A 9,102-nucleotide genomic window follows, 5' to 3' on the forward strand; every position below is an offset into this window, starting at 1 on the left:
TAGAATGATTCACATTATTTAATTATATATATATATATATATATAATATATATATACTTTACATAAAAGTATATTTTTAAAGAATTTTTTTACAAAATATAAAACACAGTTAAGACTTCGTTGGAGGAAGATGCCAGGAGACTCTCTATATACAATTTTTACATAAGAAAAAACGTAATATCAGAGTAAAATAAATTAAAATTTCTTTTGATAAGTGATGAAGAATATTTTCTTTTATTTACATGATTTTATTCATATATTTTTATACTTTTCGGCGAACCTTAAAGCTGTAAATTTGTAATTAAAGATGAACCTCATCTCTCCTCTCTCAAAACCTGTTTCAGATAGTAATATCTCTTTTCATATTATCTACTCAGGAATGATGATGAAAGATGATCGTGAACAAGATATATAAAGAGTTTATTGTATTTTTCAATAAAAATTTCAACCTTTGAATTGTTAGCCTCATTACAATATACTGTATAAGTTTTAATAATGAATATTGGATTGATGAGATAAGGGAAGGCACATGGCGATCTGCCAAGAGGGGTGCCTTCTAAGAAGACTTTCTATGAGAAAATAGCCTCTATTTAGATGTTAGACACGTAAAGAAGAGCCGAGAAGTCTACTGTTTGTGAGGCTCGAACCTGAGACCACCTGTATTTAGTGATTTTATCCACTCGCCTTCAATAATGACACGTATAAATTATAAAACATGAGAATTTACTCCTTTGTTATGAATCTTTCACATTTCAGAGTTTATTTTATATTAAAAACTTTCATTTAAAAAAATAAAATAATAAAAAATTTAAAAAAAGAAAAGTTTAATTTACAATATTAGGACCAATGAAAGGAAAAAATAAAACTTTATTTACTAATTCTTAATTTTTTAAACTAAATGAGGAGTTTTCTAATTGATTTAACTTAACGTTTAATAAATTTTAAATTATATAAAGAAAGACGTTTAAAATTAACAAGTGTTTCGCATTTATTTTCTAGTTTATGTGTTTTAATTTTAACTTGTAATCTTGAAACTTAATCTTGGAACTTGCAATGCAAATGAACATTTTCTAGACGTTAAATATATATATTTTTTTTAACTGCAATATTTTTTCTTTAGAAAAAAATTTCTTCTAATTGTAAATAATTGGTTAATTTAACTATTTTTTGTTTAAATTTTTAATTTTCTACCCAATTTAACTCACAAATAATAATTTGTTTTGTTTGAACTGCTGGTAGCTTGATCTTTCTAAGTATCTTTGTGACCTATGCATCCCTTTAAATTAAATAGAAAAAGCCTTTGATTGTAAAGAAGAGAGAAGAGCTTAAAATAGTTTTCCTCGTTTATATAATTTAGAAAAATTAAGTTAAAATTAATTTGAAAATTATACAATTAATTTAAATAAGCCTGATCACTTAAGAGAAAAATTAAATTTTGTTTTTCTCTCCCTCCCTGTCTTAAATTCCTTTTTCAAATTAATATATCTACATGTAAATTATATGTACTCTTCGATAAAATATTCAATGATTTAAGCATCTTAAATTAAATTAAATTACCGTCGATTAAAGCAATTAAATTAAAGAACAAAATTAATGTAATTTATTTCTAGATTTTGCCTTAAAAAATAATCGTTTTTTTTACACGTGGAAAGTTGGCACTTATATTAAAAAAGAATTATTGAATCAATGATATTCTGGATATTGTTAGTAATGTTTTAAGTATTCAACTATACTCAGTATATACATTTAAAGTCCGATTTAGCGACACTATTTGCTCTCTTTTGAAATCGTACTAAATACTAAGTGAAATACCTCAAACAGTAATGAGGTCTACACACAAGCTGGTGTTTGAAAGTCACCTGGTTTGGTCACAACAACGTCGTGTATATTTAGTGATTCACAAATTTGTGAAGAACATCCATTTATTGGCTGTATAATTATATATTGTCTCGAAATAAACGGATCAGAATTTATTAAAATTTAATTTTACAACTTAAGTAAAAGTAAAAATATCATAAATTTTACGTTTTTTTACATGAATTATGTAAAATATAATTTTTTAATATAAAAAATCTAAATTAAAGCATACAAATGAACCCAATGATAATCAAGAAGATGAAGAAGAAGAAGAGACAATGCTACTAAATACTTTCCAAGATTAATAGTAAAGTGGAATAAAAAAAAATAATTAACAATTTGGATAAGATTTCTAAAAGTAAAAAATAAATTTTAAATTTATTTCACTTCTTTATGTAAGGAATTTATTTAGGAAAAAAATTAAATACTTTGTTTAAGTAAAAAATAAAAAAAATTAAGATCAGTGCCTAGTTTAAATAATCAAGTAAAGCAATTGTGTATTCATGAAAAAAAAATTCAATTGAAAATAATTGAGAAAAAAATGAAAAAGTGATTTAAAAATTGCAAAATTTTAAAAAATAAAAAGTTTTTAAAGATAATTTCATATTTATTTTTTTAATTAAATACAGACGTGTGTTAACATTTAGTGTTGCAATTGATTATTAATCTTGTTATATTCAATTGTTATCAAGTTATATTCTTGGTTTTTTAAAATTTTTATAAAATTTTGTGTAAAAATTATTCATTTTTATTTTTCCTGTTCAAAAACTTCGCGGTTTTTTCTGTATGTATGGATGTTAGTGCGTATGTGTGTGGGTGTGTATGGGGCACGATTTTCTTCACTCTCTTTGAAGCTTAATAACTCCTGTGCTTTTTGTCGAAAATTCCCGAAATTTTGCAGGGTGGTTTTGATATTAGGGGAATTGATGCTGTTAAATTTTGGTGGTTAAAAGTCGAGGGGATGGGGAGATAAAGAGGATCGTGTGTCGTATCTCGAGTAGGATCGGACTTAATGACGATTTTAATCGTTATTAGCATTTACATTTTTTTTTTTTTATAAAACCCTTCCCTACTTTCAAAAGTAAGCTATTTGCCGTTTTATAATAGTTAAAAATATAAAAAAATTTTTAAAAATAAAATATCATAACAGACGGCGTCACTAAAATTTTAAACTTTGCCGGGAAAGTCAAGCAACTCGTTACTGGATAAGTAATGAAGACAAACATTAAAGTGAAAATCATATTAAAAGCTTAATTACTACCATTGTTACGTTTATCACTGTCAAGGGGATGAAGGGGAGGAGTGGGGTATCCAGATTTCATGATAGTTTATATTTTCCACAGGATCAGAAAATATCTGTGAATAATTTGATGCAGATCGGTTCAGAAGCGTATAGAAAACAGACAGACATTCTATTTTATATATAGATAATCGGTATTGTATAATTTCCATCGTTAAAATTTGAGGAAGAATTCGAAGAACGAATTACATATTGGATAATATGATAAAATTTTTCATGCTTCTCCTTATGTTTGCAATAGTACAAGTAGTATCAATAATATGAGAAATTAACGTAATAATTATTTAATAATAACGAATAATTAAATTTATTTTTTATCTTCATTTCCCAGTAGATATTTATATATCAATAACAATTAATTAAGTTTTAAAAAATATATATATATATTTTTACAGAGAAAAATTATTGTAACAAAAACTTGTTAAGTTAAGGTTAACAGAAGTCGTTTATCACATTTTATAAGAAAAAGTCTTTTAAATTATAAAGAAAATAGTTAAATTAATGGATAGATAAGATCAACAGTTCATAAAATCTTTATAATCTGCAATCTAAGATCATGAAAGGTAACATAAAAGAACTTGCTGATTTGATTTTATCAAGAAAAATTTATTTCTAATCTTTATAATTAAATGAATCTCTATTAGTTCCTTCTTTTTTTATAATTTAAGATTTCGTGAAAGTATCTTTAGTACGAAAGATAAATGACGAAAAGATTATAACGACTTCCTATACAACAAATCGAATTCATTGATTAGAGCATCTGCAAACTGGTGAATCATAAGATTATATTTACCGAAACCCAAGTTAATTTTTCGAAATAAATCTTCTATTTATCTTTTAAACTTAAATTTTAATAAAGTAAATTAATAAATTAAACATTATAATAATATAAACGAGCTTATGAATTAATTTTTATTTAAATATTTGAAGATATTCGAGAGACAAATACGATGGAAGTTAGAGTAAAGCTGAAAGTAATTGATTAATAATAAGTGTTTTAATCATATTTTTATAACATCTTACAGCTTAAAATATATATTTTAAAGAAATCTTTAAAGCTCATCAACTTTTTTATGTACCAGTTGCACACGTGGTATTGATAATTCCCCTTTAATCTAGTGTCAAAAATGATATTTGAGTACTTTTTCTTCTTATTAAAATATAATATATTTCGACCCCAAAATTATGTAAAGAAAATTTTTAATAAAATTTTTTTTTGTATTCTTAAATATTGAGTAAACATATTATCTAGTTAATTATTAATATCGCCAGATAAATTTACATTTAATTGCCGGTGTATACATCGTATAAGAGCGTGTAATTAATCATTAAAACAAGAAAAAAAAACATTTAAAATAATAAATAATATATATATATATAAGTAAAGTTTGCACAAGATTTTAAAATGAATTTAACATTAAAAAAAATTAAATCTTCGTGAAACTTTTAAAATATAACGTGAAGCTTTACTAGATTAAAGCACGCTGTAATTATAACGTCTTACGCTTTACTTATTTAAGAAAATCTTAGAAAAATCCTAAAGTTTGAAAGATTAAATTGCATTTTTACGAGCAAGAAATATATCACTATACACCTACTTAAGCTTAAAACTAATAAACAAAAATACTTTACAAGCTAATTAGGTTAAAAGGAGGGAAGAGGGGGGATGGAAAAAAAATAAAAGTTGATCAGCTACACCTTTATACATAATATTTGTATATAAACACACAAACGTTTTACTTCTTGTATCTATTTAATTAAAACGTATGTCGCATCCCTCTCCTGTCTCTTGCGTAAAGTTAATTAAATAATGTTAATTAATATTAAATTTGTCGACGAGTAACATGATCCTCTCTTGTGCTAGTGCTACAGATCGATTTTGCTGCCTTACATACCAACGTGACCAACTTTGTAACAGCCACGGCATTGGTTTTCCGTTGTACTATACAGCATACATATTTCAATTAAAGAGGGAAACCAAACCTTTATACAAACACTCGAATATAAATGAAAATTTATAGTATTAAATCTCTTAAATTTTATATTTATTAATAACCAAACTACATCATTTTTTCTTCCCCTTCGAATCGTTTCGACTCCATCAAACTACATTCATTTGTATGTATAGATTGGAGGAATTTTGTTAAACTACATTAGAGATTCTTTTGTTGATTTGTAATATATATCATTAATTGAATTTTCACTTTATCTTATCCTCTAAATATTATTATACTGTACAAATATTTATACAGAAAACATTTCGATTAAAGTGAAGTGTTTAATTAAAGTTTTGTTTTAAAGGCATCTTAGTTTGTAAATGTGTTTCGAGCCAATCCTCCTTCTGTATTAAATAGTAACTAAATATTTTAAAATTTTGAAAATTTATAGAATAATATAGGGAAAATTTATTTTATATTTTTTAAAAATACAGATATTTACACTTTATTGTACGAAAACATGGTACGTATTTGCAAATTGAACACTCCAAAATATCAAAAGTAATGGTATTTTTCTTTTCACTCTGTGCAATTCTGTAGTGTAAAATATTGATACTTTGTTCAGATTAGATTGAACCTTGTAAAAAATTGATAATTTTATAAATTGAATACTTTAGAAATGGATTCTTTGGCTTGGAATTGAACAGAGAGAAGTGTTAGTAGTACTGTTCTACAGATTTAATACTGTGAAGTTATATATATATAAATATATATACAAAAGTTCTGTAAGAAAAATAAATTTTTTATAAAGAATGTATGAAAAAAAACGTGTTAGTGTTTTTATACAGATGAAAAATTGTAAATTTTGAGTATTTCCTGGCAGGTTTGGTATTTTAACATCTATACATTTGCACGAAGTATCAGGAGAATGCATGAAAAATCTGATATTTATATGTAGATTGAAAACTTTGTAGAATTTTATACATTAAAAAAAATTCTTTCTGTTTATATTAAGCACAAATCTTTACAGAAAATATTATAAAAATTAATTAACTTTAATCAATCTTTCTATTTAAAAGTTAAAAAATAAATAAAAATAAAAAATTTAAATTTTGTTAACAAGGTAGAGAAAGCCTTCAGGAGGGGGAAAAAAGAAATGGAGTTTGATACTATAAAAGGTGCCACAATGTTATATTATTTAACAAATTTAATGGAATAAATTTCAAAAAGTGAACTTATAATAAAGATAGAAGTTTTACAGGTCGTTGATTTGAGAAAATCTGCATTTCCTAATCTGAATTTTACTTGAGACCATTAATCTTTCAGTCGCTGCTAAGGAACCCTATGACAGGTCATTATGCACTCAATTTCGTTAACTGGATAGGATAAAGACGAGAAAAAATCATCCTACATAAAAGCACCGAAATTACAGCCTATAGAATTCCTGAAGAAAATTAATGAAGGGAAAAAATGTTTTTATCTTATTTCACACAAAGGAGGAAAAAAAAAGAAAGAAATAATTCACTTGTAGATGTTATAATAGTGATTTAGCTTATAAAATAAAATTATTTATATGTAAATAAGAGAAATGTATATATACATAATTAATTATTAAATATTTAATTAAATTTTAAACTAATTTTTAACCCCCCAAAAAATCGATAGTTACAGAAGAATTTAAGTTAAACAATAATATGTGGCAGGTGCAGTTTTTTATAGGGAAAAAAGTATGTACACTTGTATTCAGCTTTTTATTATATAAAATTTGATTTTTTTTTTTTCGTTTCCTCTACAGAAAAGAAAAGAATAATATTAAAGTAACTTGAAAGTTTTGTGACTGAAAACAACAGTTCTACTCTCTGTATTCAAGTAATTCAAATGCAAATAAATTTTGTTCGGTATGTTCTTATACTATTTCTTTTGTTAGAACCGAGATAAAATGTGCCTTTTCTGAACAACTACGTGACTATCGAAGATCTTTGGATACTCTTCATTTAAATGTGTTACTCTACTTCGTTCTGAAATGTAGATACTCTTCTGGATTTTAAAGAGCGAAAGCAGCAATTTACAGTTTATAAAAAAATTTTTTTTATTAATAAATATTTAAATATGTGTATGAATATTTGATAGTGTGCATACTGAAGAGAATATATAAAATTAATGAATTTTAATTTATTATGTATTGTATATGAGAATAAATTCTTTTGTTTTGATAATTTAAACGGGTTTTGTTTCCTTTTCTGTAAATGGTTTCAGCGATTTAATTTCTGTTAAATCTTTTATAATTGTTGTTGATTATAAAATTTCATAAATTAAGAATTTAAACGGGAGATTTTTACAATGAAATCGTATAATTATCCATTTCAAACGTTTAAATATTGAAAGAAAGAATGAAGCAAATTAACAATAATTACAAGCTCATTATCTAGATTTAACGCATGATGAAACACTAATTTAAATTCGTGTCTTGAGAGAATTAATTTTTAAAAATTTACTAAAATATATTTTATATAATAACTTCAGCTTTATTATATATTATTTCATTTTATAGATTATTGATAAATTTATAATACATGTTGAAACTATAAGAAATGTTTTATCTAGATTAGTTTACATCTTATACTATTTGTTTCGTAAATATATTATAAAAAAATTTTTAAAAAATTATTTCCTAATCTGTTCAAACAGATACAAATTTTATTTAATTAACTGGATTTTATTTTTAATTCAGTATTTATAACATGTACAGGGTGTTAATACTCCACGTGCCATAAATTTAATGGGCGGTAGAAGTAAGTGAGATGAGCATTTTTATGGAGCAATGGGTGGGAAATAAAAATTGCAGGAGCTAAAAAAAAAATTTGGTTGCGCCACCTCCCGACTTTTTCCTCTGGGAATACGTTGGATATTGTGTATGAAACACCAGTAGAAACAAAGAAAAAAAATCTGTTCATCCGTATCATTTCAGCTTTTGATACTGTCAGAGGAGGAGAACTCTTCGAGAACACGAAACGTGGCTCGTGTTGTACTCTAACAAAAAGTTCGCGGTTGCCACTTCAAAAATTTATTGTAAATACGCATAAAAATATCATTTCCCATGCCCTATAATACTGTACTTCGTACATATTATCCAAAAAACGTATACATAATAAAACAGAAGGTAAATGTAGAAGTTTTAATAACGGTGTTTAAATTTTCTACAGGATGTAGCACCTCGAATTTTTGTTTTCACTCTTTTCTAGGTTCTTATAAAACTGCTTACCTACCACTTCTCAAATTTACGGTACGTCAGACATTAACATCCTTTATACTAAATATATATATATATATATATAAGTTGCTACTTGAATAGAGAATGCTGAAATTAAATTTCTATTTTCATAGTTTTAAATATGAAAAAGCTTGTTCAATCCCAAGTGCGAAAAAATAAATCTCATTTCAGACATGAAAACATTTTTTTAAATTTTAAAATATTCAAAAATTTATATATTCAAAATTAAATAAATTCCGTGTATGAAATTTAAAACAAAGTATTATTTACAACTAAAATTGAATGAATTTTTTACAAAATATAAAAATTATTAAATATTAAAAATATATATATATATATATATATATATATATATACATTTTCCCCTCGAATTTTTATCTATCCAATTTTATTTACATTTTAATTCCATTTTAAATTAATAAATTTAATTTAATAACTATTATAACATTTAATTAGCCATTTTATATCAGTAAATAGATACTAACTTATAATTAAAAATTTCTTTCATATTATTTTCTCCATTATTATTATTATTATTATTATTATTCTATATTTGAATTATTTTTATAAAAATTAATTGAATAAATTTTCTTTAATTTTGATTATTAAATTTATTTAATTTTTAGATAATTTTTAATAAAATAACCAAAAAAAAAAAAAAACATAAAATTAAAGATTTTTACTTCATTAAATTTGTGGTAAAGAAGTACAATAAAATAAATTAGTTTTTAACGAAA

The sequence above is a fragment of the Centruroides vittatus genome, unplaced genomic scaffold (genome assembly GCF_030686945.1).
Source record: "Centruroides vittatus isolate TY-2023 unplaced genomic scaffold, ASM3068694v2 scaffold_490, whole genome shotgun sequence".
Lineage (NCBI taxonomy): Eukaryota > Metazoa > Arthropoda > Arachnida > Scorpiones > Buthidae > Centruroides > Centruroides vittatus.